The sequence below is a fragment of the Gossypium arboreum genome, chromosome 5 (genome assembly GCF_025698485.1).
Source record: "Gossypium arboreum isolate Shixiya-1 chromosome 5, ASM2569848v2, whole genome shotgun sequence".
In the NCBI taxonomy this organism is placed as follows: domain Eukaryota; kingdom Viridiplantae; phylum Streptophyta; class Magnoliopsida; order Malvales; family Malvaceae; genus Gossypium; species Gossypium arboreum.
Window position 1 is genome coordinate 69,930,329 of NC_069074.1, and position 25,224 is coordinate 69,955,552.

Consider the following 25,224-nt stretch of genomic DNA (forward strand, 5'->3'; position numbering starts at 1 on the left):
AGGGCCAGAGCAATTTCTGGATCCCCTGTTCTGACTTTGGAAATTCACCAAAAATTGTACAAAGATAATTAGAAGTCATTATTTACATGTAAAGATTCCTTATTGAGTCTAGTTTTATGATAAATAAACTTCATAGTAATTGGAACTCTGTATAGGGAGATATTTGATTCGGAATACACAGAGGTCAGAGCAGTCAAACCCTGAAACAGGGAAGATTTTAACTAATAAACTGTACCAGTTGGCCAGACCAAAAATTCTAGAAAAAATTTAGTTGATAGATATATGAGTATAGTTTCAGGAAAAATTTACAGAATTGGATTTCAAGTTTCGTAACTCAAGATATGAATTTTTAAACGACTGTGACGCAGATTGCCAGCTTCTTTGAAAGTTTTAAAAATAAATTGTTTGAGCTGTTTAAGTAATGAATTAAGTCTGTTAACACCTCGTGTTCGACTCTGGCGATGGTCTCGAGTACGGGGCATTACATTTTATTGGTATCAGAGCAAAGGTTTAGTCGGTTCTCGAAATATTTAGTATGAGTAAGAGTCTAGCTATACATGCCATACTTATCTGTTGATAGTGTGACGACTCCTGACGATTTTAAAATGTTTTCTTTTATAGTTATGGATCTTGAGCAAACTGGTGTAGATGATGTATAGAGTAACGTGCCTACTCCCGCAGAAGGGACGGTGCCACCAAATAGTAGTGAAAGGCCCGTTACAGTTAGTCAAGGAGGAGGGGCTCTAGAAGCCTTCTTCCAAGCTATGAATGAATGGTTTGCCGAGTTCGTTCAAACGAATCTGGCTGTTAGACCTCCACCCTCTCATGATCATCAGACCACCCATGTAGCTCCCCCAGTCACAGGTACGGTTATAAGAGAAAAACCACCAGTTGATAAAATCAGAAAACAAGGAGCCAAAGAGTTTCGAGCTACAAAAGATGATGATGCAGAAAAGGCAGAATTTTGGCTCGAGAATACTATCAGAGTCTTTGATGAGTTATCCTGCACACCTGAGGAATGTATGAAATGTGTTGTATCACTCCTTAGAGATTCGGCCTACCATTAGTGGAAGACACTTGTATCAGTTGTACCGAAAGAGAGAGTCACTTGGGACTTCTTTCAGGAGGAATTCCGTAAAAAGTACATCAGTCAGAGGTTTGTTGACCAGAAAAGAAAAGAGTTTCTAAAGTTGAAACAGGGCAATATGACAGTGATTGAATATGAGCGCGAGTTTGTTAAACTCAGCAATTATGCTCGAGAGTGTGTGTCTACAGAGGCTATTATGTTCAAAAGATTTGAGGATGGGCTTAATGATGATATTCGATTGTCTGTTGGTGTCCTAGAAATAAAAGAGTTTGTTATCCTAGTTGAGAGAGCACGTAAAGGCGGAGGAGTATTAAAAGAAAGAGCAAAGTTGAAATTGAGATGTAAGACAGGAAGAAAAGACTAATGAGCAAGTTATTTCAGTCTACATCCAAGAGGCCTAGAGAGTTCTCCACTAGATCTAATTTTTCAGCTGGATATTCTAGCCGAAACAGAGGCAGAAGATTTATGAGTCCGAAAGCTCAGACCACTTCGATTGCAAGCGTTGGCAGTGTTTAGCCTGATAGACCAGAGTGTCCCCGATGTGGTCGACGTCACCCAGTCGATCTGCCGAGCAAGCGAGACAAGTTGTTTCGATGTGGTGCACAGACCATTTTATTCTGGAGTGTCCCGAAATGATTAAAAGGGAAGCAATACCGAATGTAATATCAAGAAAAGCTCCTGTCAGAGGTAGACCACTGAGAAATCTGGGAGTTGGGGCAAATAATAAAGGTCAGATGTTAGAGTACCTGCGAGGACTTATGCTATCCGTACTTGCGAAGCGGCATCCTCCCCCGATGTGATTACGGATACATTTTCTCTCCATGATACTAGAGTTATTGCTTTGATTGATCCGGGTTCAACCCATTCATATGTTTGCATGAAATTGATGCCTAGTATAAGTATGCCTATAGAATCTACAGAATTTGTGATTAAAGTATCGAATCCATTAGGCAAGCATGTATTAGTAGATAAAGTATGTAGAAATTGTCCTTTGATGATTAGAGGCTACTGTTTTCCAGCCGATCTCATGCTATTGCCATTTGATGAGTTTGATGTGATTCTTGGTATGGATTGGTTGACTACACATGATGTGATAGTGAATTGTGGAAAGAAATTCATTGAGATGAAGTGTGAAAATGGTGAAATTCTTCGGGTTAATTCAGAAGAGTCAGATAGTTCATTTCCCATAATTTCTGTTATGTCTACTCAAAAATGTTTGAGAAAAGGGTATGAAGCTTATCTTGCTTTTGTATTGAACATTAAAGATCCAGAATTGAAAATTGAATCAGTGCCTGTGGTATGTGAGATTCCCGATGTGTTTCCGGAAGAACTACCAGGTTTGCCTCCTGTTAGAGAAGTTGAGTTTGGTATTGAGTTGATTCCAGGTACCACACCCATTTCTATTGCTCCTTATAGAATGGCTCCGTTGGAATTGAAAGAATTGAAAGCTCAGTTGCAGGAATTAACAGATAAAGGCTTTGTAAGACCCAATAACCATGGGGTGCACCAGTGCTATTTGTGAAAAAGAAAGACGGATTGATGAGATTGTGCATAGATTATTGACAACTTAACAAAGTAACAGTAAAGAACAAGTATCCATTGCTGAGAATTGATGATCTGTTTGATCTATTGAAGGGAGCTACTATGTTCTCCAAGATAGATTTGAGATCTGGATACTATCAGTTGCGAGTTAAAGAGTCAGATGTCCTGAAGACTATTTTCCGGACTAGGTATGGTCATTATGAGTTCCTTGTGATGCCATTTGGCTTGACTAATGCTCCTGCCATTTTCATGGACTTAATGAACCGAATTTTTAGACCGTACTTGGATAAGTTTGTACTTGTGTTCATCGATGATATCTTGATTTATTCTCATGATGAGACTGAGCATGCAGAGCATTTGAGAACAGTTTTATAGATTCTGAGAGATAATCAATTGTATGCCAAGTTCAGCAAAAGTGAGTTCTGGTTACGAGAAGTTGGTTTTCTTGGACATATTGTCTCAGGTGAAGGTATTAAGGTTGATCCGAGCAAGATTTCAGCCATTGTTGATTGGACGTCTCCTAGAAATGTATCAGAAGTTAGAGGTTTTCTTGGTCTTGCCAGATATTATAGACAATTTGTAGAGGGATTTTCCATGATAGCTACCCCACTGACAAGATTGCTGCGAAAGGATGTCAAGTTTGAATGGACTGAAAAGTGTCAGCAGAGTTTTGACAAGTTAAAAGCATTGTTGACTAAAGCTCCTGTTTTACTACGACCAGAACCAGGTAAGGAGTTTGTGATTTATAGTGATGCGTCCATGAATGGACTTGGTTGTGTACTTATGTAGGAAGGGAAGGTAATTGCTTATGCCTTTAGACAGCTAAAGCCACATGAGAAGAACTATCCGACACATGATTTAGAGCTAGTTGCCATTGTTTTTGCGCTGAAGATTTGGAGACATCATTTGTACGGTGAGAAGTGACACATATTCACTGATCACAAAAGTTTGAAATATTTGATGACTCAAAAAGATTTGAATTTGAGGCAAAGAAGATGGTTAGAGTTGATTAAAGATTATGAGCCAGTGATCGATTATCACCCAGGTAAGGCAAACGTTGTTGCTGATGCTTTGAGTAGGAAATCTTTGTTTGCATTAAGAGCATTGAACACTAGTCTAGCTTTATCAGATGATGGTTTTATCTTAGCTGAGTTGAGAGCTAAACTGATGTTTCTTGAAGAAATTTGTGAAGCTTAGAAAAATGATAGTGAGTTGTTAGCCAAAAGAGATCAGTGTGAGTCGGATATAGAGTCAGATTTTCAGATCAATTCTGATGGTTGTTTGATGTTCAGAGATAGGGTATGCGTACCAAAGAGTGATGAGCTTATTCGAAAGATCTTACAGGAAGCACATAGTAGTTCTTTGTCTATTCATCTAGGTAGTACAAAGATGTATAATGATTTGAAAAAAATGTACTGGTGGGTAGGAATGAAAAGGGACATTTTAGAGTTTGTTTCTAGATGCTTGATCTGTTAGCAGGTAAAGACCGAACATCAGGTACCTTCAGGTTTATTACAGCCTTGGCTAGTGCCTAAGTGGAAATAGGATCGAGTTACTATGGATTTGTGACAGGATTGCCATTGACACCGAGAAAGAAAGATGCAGTATGGGTTGTGATTGATAAGTTAACGAAGTCGGATCATTTTATCCCAGTTCGTATGGATTATTCACTTGACAAGTTGGCCGAGTTGTATATTTCAGAGATAATCAGATTACACGGGGTACCATTGCCGATCATTTCAGACAGAGATCCAAGATTTACTTCACGGTTTTGAAAGAAATTACAGGAGGCTTTGGGCACAAAGTTGAGTTTTAGTACAGCTTTCCATCCCCAAACCGACGGTCAGTCAGAGAGAGTTATCCAGGTACTTGAAGATATGCTTAGATGCTGTGTACTAGAATTTCAAGGCAGTTGGGAAAAATATTTACCATTAGTAGAGTTTGCCTACAATAATAGTTATCAGTCAAGTTTGAAGATGGCACCTTATGAAGCTTTGTATGGATGTAAATGTCGCACACCTTTGTATTGGATAGAGCTTAAGGAAAATCAGATTTACGGGGTTGATCTAGTTAAGGAACAGAAGAGAAAGTAAAAATCATCAGAGATTGCTTGAAAGCAACTTCAGACAGACAAAATTCGTATGCAGATTTGAAGAGAAAAGAGATTGAGTATCAAGTTGGTGACAAAGTATTTTTGAAAGTATCCCCGTGGAAGAAAGTTCTCAGATTTGGCAAGAAAGGCAAACTAAGTCTACGTTTTATTGGACCGTTTGAAGTGATTGAGAGAGTCGGACCATTAGCATATCGGTTAGCTTTGCCGATTAAGTTAGAGAAGATTTATAATGTATTTCATGTGTCTATGCTACGTCGTTATCATTCAGATCCGTCACATGTGATTTCTTAGACAGAGGTTGAGATTCAGCCAGACATGACTTAGGTGAAGAACCGGTAAAGATTATAGCTCGAGAGGTAAAGCAATTAAGGAACAAAAGTATTGCATTTGTGAAAGTACTATGGAATAGACATGGGGTAGACAAGGCTACATGGGAGCCCAAAGAGGCTATGCGAAAATAGTACCCAAATCCCTTCACAGGTAAGATTTTCGGGGACGAAAATCCCTAAAGGGGGGGAGAAATGTAACATCCCGAAATAGGGCCTAAACGGAACAGTGGTTGCAAAACCACAAATCCGAGGTAGAAAATTTATTTTATTATTATTTTGAGGTTCATGATATGATTGCATGATTGTGTGAAAATTTCGTGATGAAATTCTATGCATAAAGTGCTTAAGTTGAGATTAGGGACTAAATCGAATAATTTGCAAAACTTGCATTCTAGAAGTTTTTAGTATGAAATTGCTTTGGAATATTAATGAGGAGGTCTTAAATAGCAATTTGACCAATTTCTAAGTCTATGGACAAAAATTGGAGGACATGGATGGAATTTTTGGAAAGTTTAGTAGTAAGGGCATTTTGGTCATTTAGTTATTAAAATGAATTAAAAACAAAATTAAAAGCCAATTTTTGTCCATCTTCTTATTTAGGACGAAATTTCAAGGGTTCTCCATAGCTGGGGTTTGTTTCAAGCTTTCAAACTCCATAGTAAGTTATTCCAAGCCCCGTTTTTAATGATCTTTACGTTTTTAGAGTCCCGATAACTTAATTAAGCTTATTCTAGCAATAATTCAACCTAGGGTTCATATTTGGAAAACTACCCATAGGTGAAATTTGTGTATTTTGGTGTTTTATGATAGGATATGAGGTTTTAAATTATGTTAGACAACTTCTGCTACTCGGTTTTAAGTGAAAACGAGTAAAAGGGCTTAATTAGTAAAAATACCTAATAGTCATAAGTACATGTTAAAGTGTGAATTTGATGTTGTCATAGAAGGGAAAAATGATCAGCATGTCATAAAACATAAGAAAATAGGATGAAGTTTAATTTACGAGCCTTGGGGCAAAAGTGCAAATATGTGAAAGTTTAGGGGCAAAAATGTAATTTTACCAAAGTTTGGGTCAAGGACTGTTTTAATAAATGTGAGTATTAAATAAGCTAAATTTTTTTATTATAGATCAAGGAGAACAAAATCCGGAGTTAGACCGGGGAAAGAAAAAGATAGTGGACTAAATTGATATAGTTGATTGTATTTTGTTTCGAGGTAAGTTTGCGGTAAATAAATGCAATATTCTATTATTTTATGTTAATTTTGTTAATTTCCAGCATGTGTATATTTATTTTATGAAATTATTCAAAGAATACTTAAGCATGAATTGACGGAGAAGAAATTTCAGAAAGTCCCGGTTGAACCTTAGGAATGTGTAGGATACAAATGTCATGACATTAGGGTTTAAGGATACCCTGTAAGACCATGCCAAGGCATGGCAATTGGGAAGGTTTCTAAGGCAAGGAAATCATGTAAGACCATGTCAAGACATGGCATTGATAAGTTACTATAAGGCAAAGATCCCATGTAAGACCATGCCAAGGCATGGCATTGGTGAGTTCATAAGGCAAGGCTACCATGTAAGACCATGTCAAGACATGGCAATGGTGAGTTTCAAAAGGATACCACGTAAGACCATGACAAGTCATGGCAATGGTAAGGTACCCGTGAATCCTTAGTATTCCAAGTGGTTCAACGGGAAAATTTAAAGAGAGTATCAAGGTAAGGTAAGGTAAGACGAGTTATACTAAAAAGGTAAGACAAGTTCATGCTAGAAGAGTAAAGGTAAGTACATAATGTTCATGTATGCTTGATAAGGAAAAAGGTAAGTAAAATGTATTAATAAATTTGATTAAGTAAGTAAGTATTTAAGTAAGTGAGTAAGTGAAGAAGTTTTAAATATGTCTATGACAATTAATGAAGTTGCATTAAGTAGTATCATGCCAAGTAGTAAGATAATTCTTATGAATGTTGTTATTTATTTGCACGCAAACTTACTAAGCAATGCTTACCCCTTTATTTTCCTTCTTTTTATAGTTTTTCAAGCTAACTCGGGGATCGTAAAGTATGTCTGAGGTGCGGGCACACTATCACGAGGATTATTTTGGTATAGCTAGGCGTTCCATTTTGAGTATGGCATGTATAGCATCGTAGCCATTTTGTGTGTATGATCTTATGATATGGCTAATGATTGGTATGTAAATGATTGATAATGATTAGCTGTTGGAATGGCTAATCAAAGACATGTTTGGTGTTATGTATGCCTAAATGCTAGTTATTCCATGGAAATCATGAAAAGGTGAAATTAGCACAAAAGCAGAATCAGACGAGAGTAGAGTGACGTGAATTTGAAAAATCACTAAAAATAGTAGAAATGGAATTAAGTGATGAATAAGTTATGAAATCAAATATTATTATGTCTATTTTCAAATGGAAGAAACAAAATAGGTAAATGAGATATATTTTATGAGATATTTAAATTTTTTGTGGAACAGGGCCAGAGCGATTTCTGGATCCCCTGTTTTGACTTTGGATATTCACAAAAAATTGTACAAAGATAATTAGAAGTCATTATTTACATGTAAAGATTCCTTATTGAGTCTAGTTTTATGATAAATAAACTTCATAGTAATTGGAACTCTGTATAGGGAGATATATGATTCAGAATACACAGAGGTCAGAGCAGTCAAACCCTGAAACAGGGGAGATTTTAACTAATAAACTGTACCAGTTGGCCTGACCAAAAATTCTAGAAAAAATTTAGTTGATAGATATATGAGTATAGTTTCAGGAAAAATTTACGGAATTGGATTTCAAGTTTCGTAACTCAAGATATGAATTTTTAAGCGACTGTGATGCAGATTGCCAGCTTCTCTAAGTTTTAAAAATAAATTGTTTGAGCTGTTTAAGTAATGAATTAAGTCCGTTAACACCTCGTGTTCGACTCTGGTGACGGTCTCGGGTACGGGGTGTTACATTATGTAATAGTGAATTTTAGTAGTAAAACAGTGTTGGACAGCAGCAGTTGTGTGAATTTGAAAATTCACCAAAATTTGTGTAAGTTGAATTAATTTCAAACAAATTATGGAATTAAATATTAATGAGTCTACTTTCATATAAAAGAAACAGGGGGAGCAAAAGAGTTCTATATTATGTGATATTCTAATTTTTGTGAGACAGTGTCAGAATGAATTCGAGATCCCTAGTTCTGACTTGGAAAAAATCGTTAAAAATTGTAAAAAATAATTATGAGCTATAATTTAGGTGAGTAGAATCCTAAATGAGTCTACTTTCAGGATGAATGGACAGGAACATCATCTAAGTCCCAAAATATGAGATAAATAATTTTTAGTGAAGAGAGGTTAGAACTGTTGGACAGCGAAACAGGGAAAACTTTAATGAATAAACTGTACTAATTGGCTAAACAAAAAATTCTGGAAATTTTATGGGAGAAATGCATATGAGTTTAGTTTCAAGAAAAATTAACGAAACTAAATTTGGAGTTTTTTAGCTCCAGCTATGAATGATTTACTAACTGTAACTCGATAAAATAGCTTAACCTGGTCATGTGTAATTGTACAATTATAGTGTTTTATCTTGAAAAGCATGTTAGTAATTGCTTATTAATTTCATATGGACTTACTAAGCGTAAAGCTTACCCATCCTCTCCATTTCTTTAGTATTGCCAGGTCAGCTCGGGGTTGGAGATCGTCGGAGGCAAAATCACACTATCAAACTATCATTTTTGGGAGAATTAATTCAAATATTAGAAATATCAAGTGAGTGGCATGTAGAGGAAGTTGGTTTGTGATATGTATTATTATTATGAATTTGACAATACGTATCAATCTGCATTGAGTTATCGTATATGATCATGAGATGTGGTCCTTATCCATTATGGTTTATAAGTTTAATTAATCATGCCATGTCCAATGTTTTGATATGATGATATAGTTAGCTTTGTTTATTATGCATGATTGGTAATACATCAGGTAAGTTAAATGCAGGCCAGTGGATCATGAATTAAATGGAAATGAGTAATGTTGCCTTGAATATGGATGTTTAATGGACAAATTGGTAACTACATTATGATGGTATAAAATGAGAATAAGATTTAGCATGTGTAGTTCTAGTTAATGTGAGAATGTATATTATATACAGGATGGTAAGCAAATATGTTTAAAGTGAATGACATGTTATTGCATGATTATGGATGTGTAAGTGCTCATTTATGCCATGTTATATGTCTTTAAATATGAGTCTATGCATGTGTTCGAAAAGTTTTGAATTAAATGAAATTTTATGACCCGGTTTTCGTCTATGTGTATGGTTAAGTCTGGTAATGCCTCGTACCCTGTTCTGGCCTTGGATACGGGTAAGGGGTGTTACATAATGCATATCATTGGTGAAAAACATTGACATCGATGGTTCCTAAAGTACGTGTAACATCCTAAAATAGGACTTAGTTGGAATAGTGGTTTCAGAACCACAAATCTGTTGTCGAGAAATTATTTTAATACTATTTTAGGTTTTATAGCATGATTATATGAGGGAATGAAAATTTTGGTGAAATAATTTTAGCAATTGCTTGCTTAATTTTGAAAAAAGACTAAATCGCGTAAAGTGCTAAAATTGTGTTCTATTAGTTAAATATGTTAAATAGATCGATAACCAAAATTGGGGGTCTTTAAAGAGCAAATAGACCCTTAAAAATAGGATGGCCGGCCATAGGGGACAAGAAAGTTGAAAAGTCAAAATTTGGTGGACATTAGGTGACTTTTTTTTGTAATAAAATAAAATAAGGAAAAAGGTTGTCATCTTTTTCATTTCTTCTTCTTCATCCACCGAAAAATGGCAGCAAACATGGGGGTATTGAGAGCTTAAGCTTTCAGCCACTTAGTTCCCTTGCAAGTAAGTGATTTTGATGACCTTTCTTGATGATTTTTGTATTTTTAGAACCCTTGTAGCATGAGCTAGCTAATGGGGGGGACTATTTTGCAAAATGGTTGAAAGTCTAGGGTTTTGGCATGAGAGCATTTATGTTGTTTGCTGAATTTTTATGGAAGAAAATGAGTCTTGGTTGTGTAATAAATAACTTATGTGAAAGGATTTTCATGAAAAACCCCTAAAATGGTCCCTTTTGTAATGTTGTTAAATGGATGGTAATTGTGTGAAATGTTTGAAATTGAGAGATGCTATAGGTATAAAAAGAATTCAGTTAGGCTTGGGTAATAAGAAAATTTGATTAAAATAGATTTACGAGCCTAAGGGTAAAATCGTAATTTTTGGGAAAGTTTAGGGGTAAAATGATCATTTTGCCAAAGTATAAATTATGGAATGTATTGGTTAATATGATGATTAAAGTAGTGAAATTTATCATTATAGATAAATAAAACTGAGATTCGGGCTTAAATTAGAAAGTACGGGGTTATGGACTAAAATGGAGTATTTAGTTGAAATTGCATTCGAGGTAAGTCCATGTGATTAAATATGCATGATATCCATATTATTGTTAATATACTTGAAATCTATCTTGCTATGATTTTATTGAATTATATGTTGATGATATTGAATATGAGAAAGTGATGCCAAATGTAACAGCCCGATTTAGACCCTCTTCAGAACGGTGGTTTCAGGACCACGAATCAGAGTCAGAAAATATTTTAAACATTATTTTCTGTGATTATTATGTGTGAATTAATATCCGTGAAATTTTCATATTTTAATTTTATCGTTTGAGTGCCCGATTTAATAAAAGGGCTTAATCGCGTAAAATGAAAATTTGATGGTTTAATGTGTAAAGGACGAATTGAATGTGTCTTTATAATTTGAAGTATTTATAATGAAATTTGTCCATGAAATCATGTGATGGACAGTTATTGGAACACCCCTTACCCGAGACCGTCGCCGGAGTCGAGCACGAGGCGTTACCTGACTTAACTTACTAATTCGGGGCATAAAATTTGCTTTTAAAATTAATTGATTTACATTCATTCAATATTTCCCTAAAAAGGGCCCTCGAGACCCTAAAACATGCAATTGAAATAGTTCGGGACCAAACCGGAAACATTAAAAATTTTCCGAATACTTAGACAAATCAAAACATTTTATTTCATTATTCCTTATAAAACTGTCCACCTGCATCATAGTCACTAAATAAATCATAACTTGAGTCATAAAACTCAAAATTTAAATTTGTAATTTTTTCCTGAAACTATACTCATATATCTTCTTACTAATTTTTTTCCAGAATTTTTTGTTTAGCCAATTAGTACAGTTTATTAGTTAAAGTTTTCCCTGTTGCACTGTTCAACTACTCTGACCTCTCCTCACTACGAATCAATTTTCTCCCCGTACAGAATTCAAATAACCATGCCGTTTATTTCTCTTGAAATTATATTCACTAAGAAATCTATAAATATAAACTATAGCTTCTAATTATTTTTTTACAATTTTTAGTGAATTAATAAAATTAGAACAGGAGATTCAGAAATCGTTCTGACCCTATCTTACTAAAATTAAAATATCTCTTAATATACACTTCTTTTGCTTACTATGTTTCTTTCATATGAAAATAGACTCAATAAGCTTTAATTCCATATCTCATTCATCACTTCTATTTCTACTATTCTTGGTGATTTTCAAGTTCACGTCACTGCTACTGTTCAATACTATTTTAATGCTAATTTCACTTTTTCATGATTTCTTTGTATTAACTACCATTTAGACATACATAAAATCGAAACATGTTCTTCATTAGCCATTTCAATAGCTAATAATTATCAAATATTTACGTACCATTCTTTAGCCATATCATAAGGATATACACACAAATTGGCGAAGTCCCTATACATGCCATAAACTAGAACGTTTGTAAAGGAAGATACCCATTTGGTAACTTGATAGTCGATAGTGTGAAGTGATCTCCGACGACCTCCAACCCGTGTGACAGCCCTAAATTGACCCTAGTCGGAAAGTGGTTTCGGGACCACTAAATCGAGACATAAAAATAATTGACCGTTATAGTTGATGCTCATTATATGTACATATACATGTGTGAAAATTTCATGTTTGGATTTTGTTAATTATAAGTGAATTTTTTCAAATAGGACTTATGTGAGAAAATCTAGAAATGTGCTAGGCAAATGTAAAGTGGGCTATTAATGCATAATGTGAAAATGATGGGTTTGCATGTCAATTTACCCAAAAGTTAAGCATGATGGCCGGCCATGCTATGAGTGGAAACATGTTGCAAACATGTTTAGTTAGTGGTTATGTTAGAAAAAATAAAATAATGAAAAAGGAATATGATGAAAACAAAGAAAAGAAAAAAAAGTGTCCATCCTTTCATTTTCTTTGCTTGGCCGAATGTCCTAAGAAGAAGGGGGGGAAGAGCTTGAGAAAATCAGCCATGGTAGTTGCTAGACCAAGCTCAAGGAGTTAAAGAAGGAGAATCAAGCAAGGGAAGGACGAAGGTCATCGAGTAGTCGACTTGGAACTATTTTACCCAACACAAGGTAGGTCACTAAGCATATATTTTGTATTGATTTAAATAGACATAATGTCTATGTAATTATGCCGAAAGGAATGATAAATTTATATACATGTATGTATGTGGTGATGAAAGTATTGAATGAAAAGAAAAGAGGTGAGATGTATTGAGTTGTTGATTTCGGCACTAAGTGTGCGGGTATAAACATTTGTGATCATGAGAATGGCACTAAGTGTGCGGGTTTAAAATTTGTACAGCACTAAGCGTGCGAGTTTGATCATATAGCACTAAGTGTGCGAGTTGATTATATAGCACTAAGTGTGCGGACTCACTACATGCTTTTGAATCACTATTGACACTGAGTGTGCGACATTATTGAGTTGACCACGGACAGCGGATCGGGTAAGTACCTTGAGTTCATGGCTAATAGGCGCTATGTTTGTATTTGGAGTTGAGCTTGGTAAGTTTTGAACCTATGTGACAATTTTAATTGAAGTCATGTACATAAGAATTATCGTGGAATAAGTGAAAGGTCCTGTAGTTGTATGATTGTAACGAAAACAAAATGGTGTATAAAATGCCTCAAATATCCTATTGATTAGTATATGGAATGTGAATGTGTAACTTGGTATGAGATTGAATCGAAAGGTCTAAGGAACTATGGTATAGTTCGGTTTGAATGGAGTAATTAGCCTCGTTCCATTTTGTTTGCTCTTGTGATAATGTTATTAATGGTTGGTGGTGCATTGCTTATGACTTACTGAGTTATATACTCATTCGGTGTTTGCTTGTCACCTATTTTAGGTTTCTTGGACTCAACTTTTTGCGTATTCGGGACCGTCATCGAAGTCATCACACCGGCTAGCAACTTTTGGTATCTTCTTTTTAGTTGGTCTAGGAGAACATTTCGGCATGTATAGGCTATTATGTTTTGTTGAAATTTGGTATGTAAACTTTAGCCATGCGAAAATGGCATAATGTTCGGTTGGATGTGGTTCTATGATGTTTGGACACAAGTCTTGGTAATTCGGTTTTGGTTGAGTATTGGTTGAGGCCTACTCGATTATTATGCCATATGTCATGGCTGATTATTTTCGGTGTTAAATTCATGATTTGGTAATAGTGTAGTAGGGAGGTGCTCGGTGATGATTAACCTTTGGAGTGGCTAGTCATGGTCATAATTTGTAATATGTATGATGAATTATTAGTTAGATCAAGGAAAAATCATGAAATAGGCATAGTTTGCTTTAGTAACAGATGCTGACAGCAGCAGTGATGTGAGATTGAAAAATCACTAAAAATAGTAGAAATGGAATTAAGTAATGAATAAATTATGTAATCTAAGCTTGATGAGTCTATTTCCATATGGAAGAAACGAAACTACCATATGAGCTGTATGTTAGGAGATAATAAAATTATTGTGAAACAGGGCCAGAGCGATTTCTGGATCCCCTGTTTCGACTTAGAAAATCCACCGTAAATTTTATTGAGATTATTAGAGGTCGTGCCTTATATGTACAGATTTGTTATCGAGTCTAGTTTCATTATAGACAAACGGCATAGGCATTGAATCCCTTTACAGGGAGATATTTAAATCGTAAGGTACAGAGGTCAGTGTAGTCGAACCTTGAAACAGGGGAGACTTTAATGAATAAACTGTACTAATTGGCCCAACAAAAAATTCTACAAAAATTCCCCCGTATAGATATATGAGTCTAGTTTCGGAGAAAATTTACGGAATTGGATTTCAAGTTCCAGAACCCAAGATATGATTTTTAAAGCGACTATGATACAGTTAGCCAGCTTGTCTGGAACAAAAAAAAAATTAATAAATAGGGGGAAATAAATGAAGTAAGCTCGGTAACACCTCGTATTCGATTTCCGGTAACGGTCACGGGATTGGGGTGTTACAACCCGAGATTGCTTTTGCATACTCTGAAACTTGGAAAAGTGAAAGAAGTAAGCTTATAAAGCTTAGTAAGTTCACATGTAAAATAATAAGCATTAGCGATCAATTTAGCTTACTACTATGTTGTCATAATTTGCTTAAATAATGCTTAGTTCTTACTTTCCCATCTTACTCATCAGTAACCTTACTTAACCAAAGGCTCAAAATACAAAAGGCACCTTACTTAATAGCTTGCTTACATACCTGCAACATCTCACTTAACACATGAGTACTCTTTCATAATATAGGCATATTGCCAATCATGTCATAAAGTGTCACAAGCATAACTGAAAACTCATTACTTACTTAATACTTGATAATCTCAATTACTTACAATCTCAATATTAAATAAGCCTTAAATGCATACCTGTACTCTTTCTTCATGTTCTCACCTTGTCGTTTCTTTGACTTACTCTTTGGATTACTCGGGAACCTTTTCCTTTTTGAACTTACCATTGCCATGTCTTGACATAGTCTTACGTGGTATCCTTGCCTTATGAACCCACCAATGCCATGCCTTGCCATGGTCTTACATGGGACCTTTTCCTTATAGTAACTCATCAATGCCATGTCTTGACATGGTCTTACATGATTTCCTTGCCTTATAGAACTTATCAATGCATGGTCTTACATGATATCCTTATCTTACCAAATGCCATGTTCCAAACATGGTCTTACATGGTATTCTTGTCTTACCAAATGCCATGTTCCAAACATGGTCTTACATGGTATCCTTGTCTTACCATATGCCATGTCTTGACATGGTCTTACATGGTATCCTTAACTGTCAATTGCTCCTTAAATGCCATGTTATGAACATGGAATTTTCCGTCAATTCTTCCTTAATTGCCATGGTACAACCATGGACTTTGAGATATCAATGCCTTGTCAAGTCATAGCTGAAACATACTTGCTCAAATTCTCAAGGTTAGTCGCATAACTCAATAATAACAATACTAATAACAATAATTGCATAATAGTAAAATGCTACTCAACTTACATACTTACATTCTCAATCTCATCATTTCATCAATTTAACTTATTCTCATCAAGCTATGCTAGTCAATACTTTCTTGTTATCATACAAAGCCATAATACAAAATATGGTCTTATATATAAATTATACAAGTTCTCTTTCGAAGATTGAATTATTATTGAACATTAATCATTATATCTGAAACTCAATACTAAAGTATTTATGGCCAAAATATTAATTTATCATTCAAATATGCATAATTAAATGCTTATTAAGCGTATGAACTTACCTCGATACCAAAACGACCATTTTACCAACTTTCCTGATTTTCAATTTTTCTCTCGTTCTGGGTCCAAATCCCACTTTCCAGGAATCTAAAACATCATATTTCACTTATTTAATTAATGTACTATTCAAAAAATTCCCTAACTCAAACTTTGGAAAAATTACAATTTTTCCCCTAAACCTTTACAAAATTATGATTTTGCCCCTAGGCTCGAAAATTAAAATTTATCCATTTTTCTTATGTTTTGTGACACGCTGAACATTTTCCCCTTCTATGGAACATCAAATTCCCACTCTATCACGTACTTATGAACATTAGGTATTTTTATCGATTTCATCATTTTACTCGTTTTCACTTAAAATTGCTTAGCAAAAGTAGTTTAACATAATTTCAAGCTTCATATTGTACCATAAAACATCAAAATAAACACATTTAGACTATGGGTATTTTTCCAGATATGAACCCTAGAATGAATTATTGCTAGAATAAGCTAAATCAAGTTACCGAGACTTCAAAAATGTAATGAACATTAAAAACGAGGCTAGAACAAACATACTATTGAGCTTGGAAAGCTTGGAAACCCTAACCATGGCTTCCCCCATGCTATATTCGACCTCTATGAAGAAGATGGACCAATTTTGGCTTTATTTTCCCTTTTTAATTCTTTTAATTACTAAATGACCAAAATGCCCTTAAAGGCTTTTCTTTCAAATTTGTCCTATTCTTGCCCATTTTTGTCCAAATTTAAATATAATGGTCTAATTGCTAAATAAGGACCTCCACCTTAAGAACACATTTCAATTAAATCCCCTTTATTATCTAGAACACACATTTTGCTAATTTTACAATTTAGTCATAATTATCTAATTGGGCACTTATACATAAAATTTCTTCACGATTTTTTTTTATCTTGGATTCGTGGTTTCACAACCACTATTCCATTTAGGCCTTATTTCAGGATGTTACATTTCTCCCCCCTTTAGGGATTTTCGTCCTCGAAAATCTTACCTACAAATGGATTCAAAATTGATTTCTAGCAACACTTTCAAATTCTCATTCAGCCTTAGCATACCCAACATTTTACTTCTTAAACTAAGGCACTGAACTGGAATACCTACTGATAAGTAACTGACCTTATTTTATCATTAACCTCATACTCTCTGATGAAATGCTACTAACTCTTCTTTTCTTACCAAAATGGAAATTCTCTGCCACTAAGGTACTTTAAAAAAAAATACTTATTTCTCTTTTGAGTGTCAATATTCTTACCTTTCGATTCTGTATACAATTTTTGATAATCTGCCTCTGATTTCTGTAATTAATTTTCACTTTCCTCTAATCCTTTCTGCTCAATTTAATTTTGCGAATTTCTCTTCCTCAATTCAACTATCAGTACAAAGGTGACATGCAGTAACATTTAGCAATTTCATGGTTAAAACTTACTGTAGCTTTCTTCTAAAGTCACGGTGCAACCCTAGGTTTCTAACCATAACAACTAAAATTTACACTCTAAATGAATTGACAACCTCAAAATGAATAACTCAGATAATCCTTCAGTAGAAAAACTCATTTGTACTAAGAAGAATATGCAAACTTCTTTGAGCAATCAACCATAGCTCATTTAACCTTTAGGTGATAATGCTAATTCTGTTGCACAATTCTTCGAAATACCCTCACATTTTCACACAAACATCAATACTAATTGTAATAGCTTCTGAGATACTTGAAAATCAACTTTAACTCTCTCAAAGTTCAAGTATCGAATTCAAAGTCTGGTACATAACATTTCACACTCTTATTAGTATAACTAAATCAAGTTATCATCCATCTCTGTACTTCTCAAATAATCAAATAGTTATCACTGTGCTAGGCATTATAACTATTGCAAAATCTCTTGATTTCTCAGTAACACATTTCTAGAAACCATAAACTCTTTATTCAAACCAAGCTGAATCATAATTGATACTTCAATTGTCAATATCTTCAACTGTTTATACTTTATTAAAATGAATTCAAGTCAAACTAAACTTCATATAATGAGAACTTTAACAATCAGACAACTTGGATTTACAAAAATATACCTCTGATGCAACCATTCTGATATGCGTATACAACTCTGTACCATAACCTCTAGAATAGGTACTATTTACTCGGGTCATTTATCTATTTATACATGAAAAATCAACATTTACCTCTGAAGCCATAAATAATTCAAACATATATATAACTCAATCAATTGCTCAACTGAATCAGTCTCAACTAAAAGATAATAACTTTTCAAAAACTGTTCTTCTCTATGCTGTCATAAGATCTCAAACATACATTTTGTCGTGATTTCTTCAAAGAGCTAATCACAAATCATTATTACTGCATAACTCGAAAGAACATAACATTCGCTCTTTAACTCACTGATATATATATCAAGATTATGCGAAAAAGGAAAATCAATACACATGTCTGAACTGAACTACACTGGGGCCACAATACTCATACTACTCAAAAATCATAATGCCATAATAAGACTGACTTCTCAATTACTTTAGTAAATAATGTCCCTGGTGAAAATAAAACATCCTGATCATCTGAGAGATTTAAACACAAATTTTAATAACAACTAGTGCAAAAGTAGAATCTTTATACCTCTGATAACTATACCTCTGTACTTTCATTATTAGGCCCAAACTCGTAATCATCATAAACATACTCATAATAAGAAGAAACCATTTTCATCAATAGAGCATTTTCTGCTAATGTCTCATGGCTGATACTTTGAATAGTAATTTATTAATAAAACAAAGATAATAAAATCTCAGAACATGGAGCTACACAAAATTCCTGGTAACCACATCTCATGTAGAACAATTAAGGTTTTAATAGCATCTCAGAAAATTTCTAGAAGGAAAGGATAATACTCACAAGCACTAGGAACAACTATGACAGAAGCCATAAAATTTTCCTTTACTTTCATTAAGCAATAGTTAACAATACAGATCACTAACATCATACAGATCTTACTGTCAACCTTCCATCTGCAGTTGAAGTAGAAAACTGGAATAGATAGAGCAATATCAATCACAGCTCAAACAAACTATAATGCTTTCATCTGTCTGTAACTTTAACTAACATTCTCATACTACAAGAATTGCATCTATGATCTTGCATATATTTATATATATCTCTGAAAGTAATTGTACACATATAATAGTCAGAAAAGATTTTTCTATCATTTCTCAACTATAAAATCTACATTAAACTATTAATACGGCTCAATAATTATTCCTCTGTCTAATTCTATCATTACTGAATTCACATTATCCCATTCACAGTTGGAATTTATTCGGAAGAAAATCTAGCAATCATATGCCTTACACATCATACTTGAATGAGTGCATTAGATGAGCCTGACCTTTCTTTTATTGTGACATTTCAGTTATCTAGATGATTTTATTATTAACCTGGCATCCTTTCTACAACTGTGTTCATTTGCTAAATCATTCTCGACTCTGATTACATCATCAATAAATCTTTCACTGAACTCTTTAGTTTTCCACTTTAGCCTATTCAATCTGAATTTCATAAACTCTCATTCTGAATTACCTTGCTGATAAGGGGGGTGAGGTTGTAACACCTCTAAATTACCTCTTACATACTCATGCATATAATTTAACACTCATCGTATTAAAACATTATCACAATTATACAATTTGCTTCAAGCAACTTAAGATGCACATTCATAATACAATGACTTCATGATCATCTTATTTAAATTAGTGCACTTATACATGCATTCATAAATCTCGAGTAAAATTACTCATGGCATTCACTTAACTTCTCTAGTTATACATATAGCATCATACAAATGCCAATTTAACATGAACACTTATCTCAATATAAACTTTCCTTTCATCTTATCTCATCTTTCATATTTCTCGAACAATTCTTATTCACAATTTATTCATTATCACATAAACATCATGAACCATTATTCTTATATTTTATGAGCCTCAACTCATCATAAACATACTGTCTGTACTATCAAACTTAGCTCGGTTGGAGGGCGTATCTGTCTGACAAAACATTTTATATCTTGGTCGAGAGTCGTCACACTATCATAGTTCAACATGGCATGTATTGTGACAGCCCTAATTTGACCCTAGTCGGAAAGTGGTTTCGGGACCACAAAACCGAGCTATAAAAAAATAATTATAAGTTATATTTCATGTTTATGAAGTGGGTAAATACAAGTGTGAAAGTTTCAAGCTTTGATTTGGTCATTTGCATGTGAATTTATTCAATAGGACTTATATGTGATACTTTTGAAATGTGATTGGTTAATTTTTAATGGTTTAATAATGCATGTGTTTAAAGGAATGGTTTTGCATGTTAATTTACCCATTTCTAGTTAGTGGCCGGCCATGTTACTATTATATTATAAAATATGATAATTTTTATAAGCTTTATTTAGTTAAATGCCATATTATCATGAATGAATGTAATAAAATAAAGAAATAAAATAGTAGGTGGGTGAAAACAACAAAGTATTCACCTTGTTTCTTTCCAAAAAAATCGAAAGAGAAGAAGAGTTGGGGAGAAAGGAGCTATTCGGTCATTTAGGTCTTCATTGAGTTATGAAATTCATGTAAATTTTTGAAATGTTAGATAAATTTGAACTAATCACCAAGTTCTTTAGGTAACCCATGTTAGAAATTTCGGTATTGAGATGCCTAGAACTTTCGGCCATAGTAGCTATGGAGAAATAAGGTTTTTGTTTCTTGTTAAATTGGATGAATCTTGTTGTATGAGTGCTTGAACAAACTATGATCAAATAGATGCATAGATTCAAAGTGAGAAGAATTGGCTATTATGTTTGATGCTAATGCCGAATATGAAAATGTTGTACTTGAGTAATGTATGTGGTTTGAGTTAATAAAATGAAAAGAATGCTTAAATGTGTTATAATCGATTAGGTGTTAAATTAAAAAAATTGCTAAAAAATTTCCATGGTTCTAGCCAAATATGCGTTTGATTAAGAAGAAATTGTAGAAAAATGTAGGTGAACATGACAAGTGTATTCGGCTTAGGGCATAAAGGATATGAAAATTTTGGTATTTATTTTTGATTGTGTGTGTATGACCATGGATAATTGGCGCATAAATATTATAAATACATGATGTATATTATAATTATTAAGCTACAAAACATTGTACATGTTCGCCAAGGTAAATTATTTGAGTAAAGTATATCTTGATGGTACATTTAGCTAGTATAAAATGTATTAAAGCTATATGTATAATTGTTTAATGTGACTTACCAAATATACAAATTTGAAAATGAAATGATGAGAGACTTAAGTGGGCAATTAATTCAAGTGAATTGGTTCTAAAATGTATATGGATGCCGTATGACTATGTTTGATTTGGGAAGTAAATTGTTTGATTTAGCTCAAGAGCTTAGAGGATCAAAGTTGGATAGGGGAAAAGAAAAAGTGATCGAATAGCCGTTGAAATCGTTCGACAACATCCGAGGTAAGTCTTTGAGTAATGGAACTTAGTTTATGATTTGATTAAATCACGACATATAAGCATAACAAATAAGCGGTGATATAATGATTCTACTTGAATTATGTATCGAGGTAATTAGTTTATACTTATGATTTGGTAGCCGAATGTGTATAGAGATCATGTTATAAAGCAAATCGAAATCATGCTCTTTGTATGTGGCTATTGAGCCGAAAATGGGAATGGTTGATAAGTGTCTTGTGTATGAGTTCTAGTAATGAAAATGAAATACAGATGTGTTATGATATATTGATATATGTACATGATTATTCGGATGATATCCGGACTAAGATCCGAAGGCATTTGTGCTAGTTACTATATCCGGACTAAGATCTGAAGGCAATTGTGCTAGTTATTATAACCGGGTTAAGTCCCGAAGGCATTCGTGCGGGTTATTATAACCGGGTTAAGTCCCGAAGGCATTCGTGCTGGTTGTTACATCCGAGCCAAATTCCGAAAGTAATTATGTTTTGAAAGGTGCGATTCTATCGTAATAATTCCGGTTAATGTACTCATAATCCCTAATATGACCAGGTATGGATCGTATATACATTGGAAAAATGTGGTACAGTATAAGTTGTGATTATGTAATCAAATAATGCTCTCCCGGCCATTCCTTAGGGTTATATGAAGTCTATAGCTCACTCGAGTTACATGAAATTGATTCAAATGAAATTTAGTTAAGTTTGACTTCGAATGCGTAAACATATTGATAGAAGTGTAAATTAAAATGAATATGTGATCTTGTGCATAGACAATTATTTATCCTTATGAATGCTATTTCTTTTATGTTTTTGTTTCAAATGATTTCCTTACTTATAAGCTTACTAAGCATCAAACGCTTACTCTGTTGCTTAAATTCTCGTATTATAGATTTTGTTAAATCACTATCGGACTCGGAAGTGTTAAAGTCGAAGTCATCCACACTATCTAAGCCCCTTTTTGGTACTCTTTTCATTGAACTTTGATAATGGCATGTATAGGACCGACCTTTGTTGTTAATTAAGTATCTTTTGGTAATGTATATATATTCGTATAGCCATGCGAAATTGACATATATATTTTAAGTATAGCATTATAATCATTTTGTATATATGGTCTTATGATATGGTTATTGAGAGGTATGGAAATGCTTGGTAATGATTAGCTATTGGAATGGCTAATCATGATCATATTTGGTGCTATGTATGTCAAATTGCTAGCTAATCCATGGAAACCATGAAATAGGTAAAATTTATCACAAAATAGATTCAGACAGCAGTAGTGACATGAATTTGAAAAATCACTAAAAATAGTAGAAATGTAATTAAATAATGAATAAGTTATGGAATCGAATCTTGATGAGTCTATTTTCATATGAAAGAAACAAAACAGGTATATGAGCTATATTTTATGAGATGTTTAAATTTTTGTGAAATAGGGCCAGAGCGATTTCTGGATCCCCTGTTATGAATTTGGAAATTCACCATAAATTTTACAAAGATAATTAAAAGTCCTGATTTATATGTACAGATTCATTGTTGAGTCTAGTTTTATTAGAGACAAACAACATAGTCATTGAAGCTTTATACAAGGAGATATCTGATTTGTAATACACAGAGGTCAGAGTAGTCAAACCCTGAAATGGGGGAGATTTTAACTAATAAACTGTACTAATTGGACTGACCAAAAATTCTAGGAAAAAATTAGTAGATAGATGTATGAGTCTAGTTTCAGGAAAAATTTACGGAATTGGATTTCGAGTTTTGGAACTCGAGATATGATTTTAAAGCGACTATGATGCTGTTAGCCACTTGTCGGAAAATTTTAAAATGAATTGTATGATTTGTTTAAGTAATGAATTAAGTCCGTTAACACCTCGTGTTCGATTAAGCAATGGTCTCGGGTACGGGGTGTTACATTTTATTGGTATCAGAGCTACGGTTTAGTCAATTCTTGGACTACCGTAATAAGTATGGGTCTAGCTATACATGCCATTATGTGTTAATATGATAGTGTGGTGATTTACGAGATAAAATGTGTTTTCGTATAGAAATGGATTTTGATCACGATCTGATCGGCGATGGTGATGATATTGAGAGTGTAGCGCCTGCTCCCGCGCACGGGACAACGCCGATTGACTCTCAATTTAATGCAAGTAATCAAAATGATGAGGCAAAACAAGCCTTCTATGCTATGATGAACGACTGGTTTACCCAATATGTTCGAACTAATCCGGCTGTTGCACAACCCTCACCCCTGAATAATACAAACCCTGCACCTGTAATATCTCCTGTAGTTGACCCGTTGAGGTTGAACAAGCCCCCGGTTGATAGGATTCAGAAGCATGGGGCTACTGAGTTCAAGGCTCTTGACGGTGATGATCTTTGAAGCGGTGAGTTTTGGCTTGATAATACCGTTCGTGTGTTCGATGAATTATCGTGCACACTTGATGAATGTTTAAAATGTGCTATATCTCTGTTACGTGATTCTGCCTACTATTGGTGGAATACTTTGGTTTCCGTCGTGCCGAGAGAACAAGTTACTTGGGAATTCTTTCAAACCGAGTTTCGAAAGAAATATATCAGTCAAAGATTCATCGATCAGAAACGAAAAGAATTTCTTGAGCTTAAGTAGGGTTCTATGACAGTTACTGATTATGAGCGAAAGTTTGTCAGACTTAGTAGATATGCTCGGGAATGTGTTTCGTCCGAGGCTATCATGTGTAAACGCTTCGAGGACAGGTTGAACGAAGATATAAAACTGTATGTTGGCATTCTTGAAATTAGAGAATTTGTAGTACTTGTCAAGCGAGCTTGCAAAGCCGAAGAGCTCAGTAAGGAGAAAAGAAAAGCTGAAGTGGAAGCAAGAGAGTTTCGTAAGAGATCATCGGGAAAGCCCTTTCAACAACCATCAAAGAAATTTAGAAATGATCCAGGCCGATCTAAAGACACTTCAGGCTTTTCCAGACGAGATCGTGATCGACCCCACAATAATCTGTGAGTCACTTCGGTTGCAAGTGTTGGAAATGATCGTCGGGACAGGACAGAGTGCCAGTATTGCGGTAAATGGCATTCGGGGAGTTGTAGATTCCATGACCGCTCCTGTTATAAGTGCGGATCAGCTGACCACCTTATCAAAGATTGTCCGAAACTATCTGAACAAAATGTAAATCAGAGTGGGAAACCGGGTGCTACTACAGCACGAGGTAGGCCACCTAGAAATATGGGGAACGCTAGCAGCGATCAGAGAGGGTCTAAAGATGTTATCACCAGATCTGAGGCTCGTGCTCCTGCTAGAGCTTATGCTATATGTGCACGCGAGGATGCTTCTTCGCCTAATGTTATTACCGGTACTTTCACTCTCTTTGATACTAATGTGATTGCTTTGATTGACCCTAGATCTACTCATTCTTATGTATGTGAGACTTTAGCATCCAGTAAGACTTTACCTGTTGAGTCTACTGAGTTTGTTATTAGAGTGTCGAATCCCTTGGGTCGTTATGTGCTTGTCGACAAGGTGTGTAAGAAATGCCCCTTAACAATCCGAGGCTCCTGTTTTCTGGCTGACTTGATGCTTTTACCGTTTGATGAATTTGATGTTATTCTCGGTTTGGATTGGTTGACCGTACATGATGCAGTTGTGGATTGCAAAAGTAAGACTATTGATTTGAGGTGTGCAAATAATGAGATAATTCGAGTTGAGTCTACTGTTTTGAATGGATTACCAACAATAATATCCTCGATGTTAGCTCAAAAATATGTGAGAAAGGGGTGTGAAGCGTATGTTGCATACGTACTTGATAATAAAGAATCAGAAAAGAAACTTGAATCGGTACCAGTGGTTTGTGAATATCCGGATGTTTTCCCGAAGAATTACCGGGGTTACCACCTGTTCGGGAGGTAGAGTTTGGC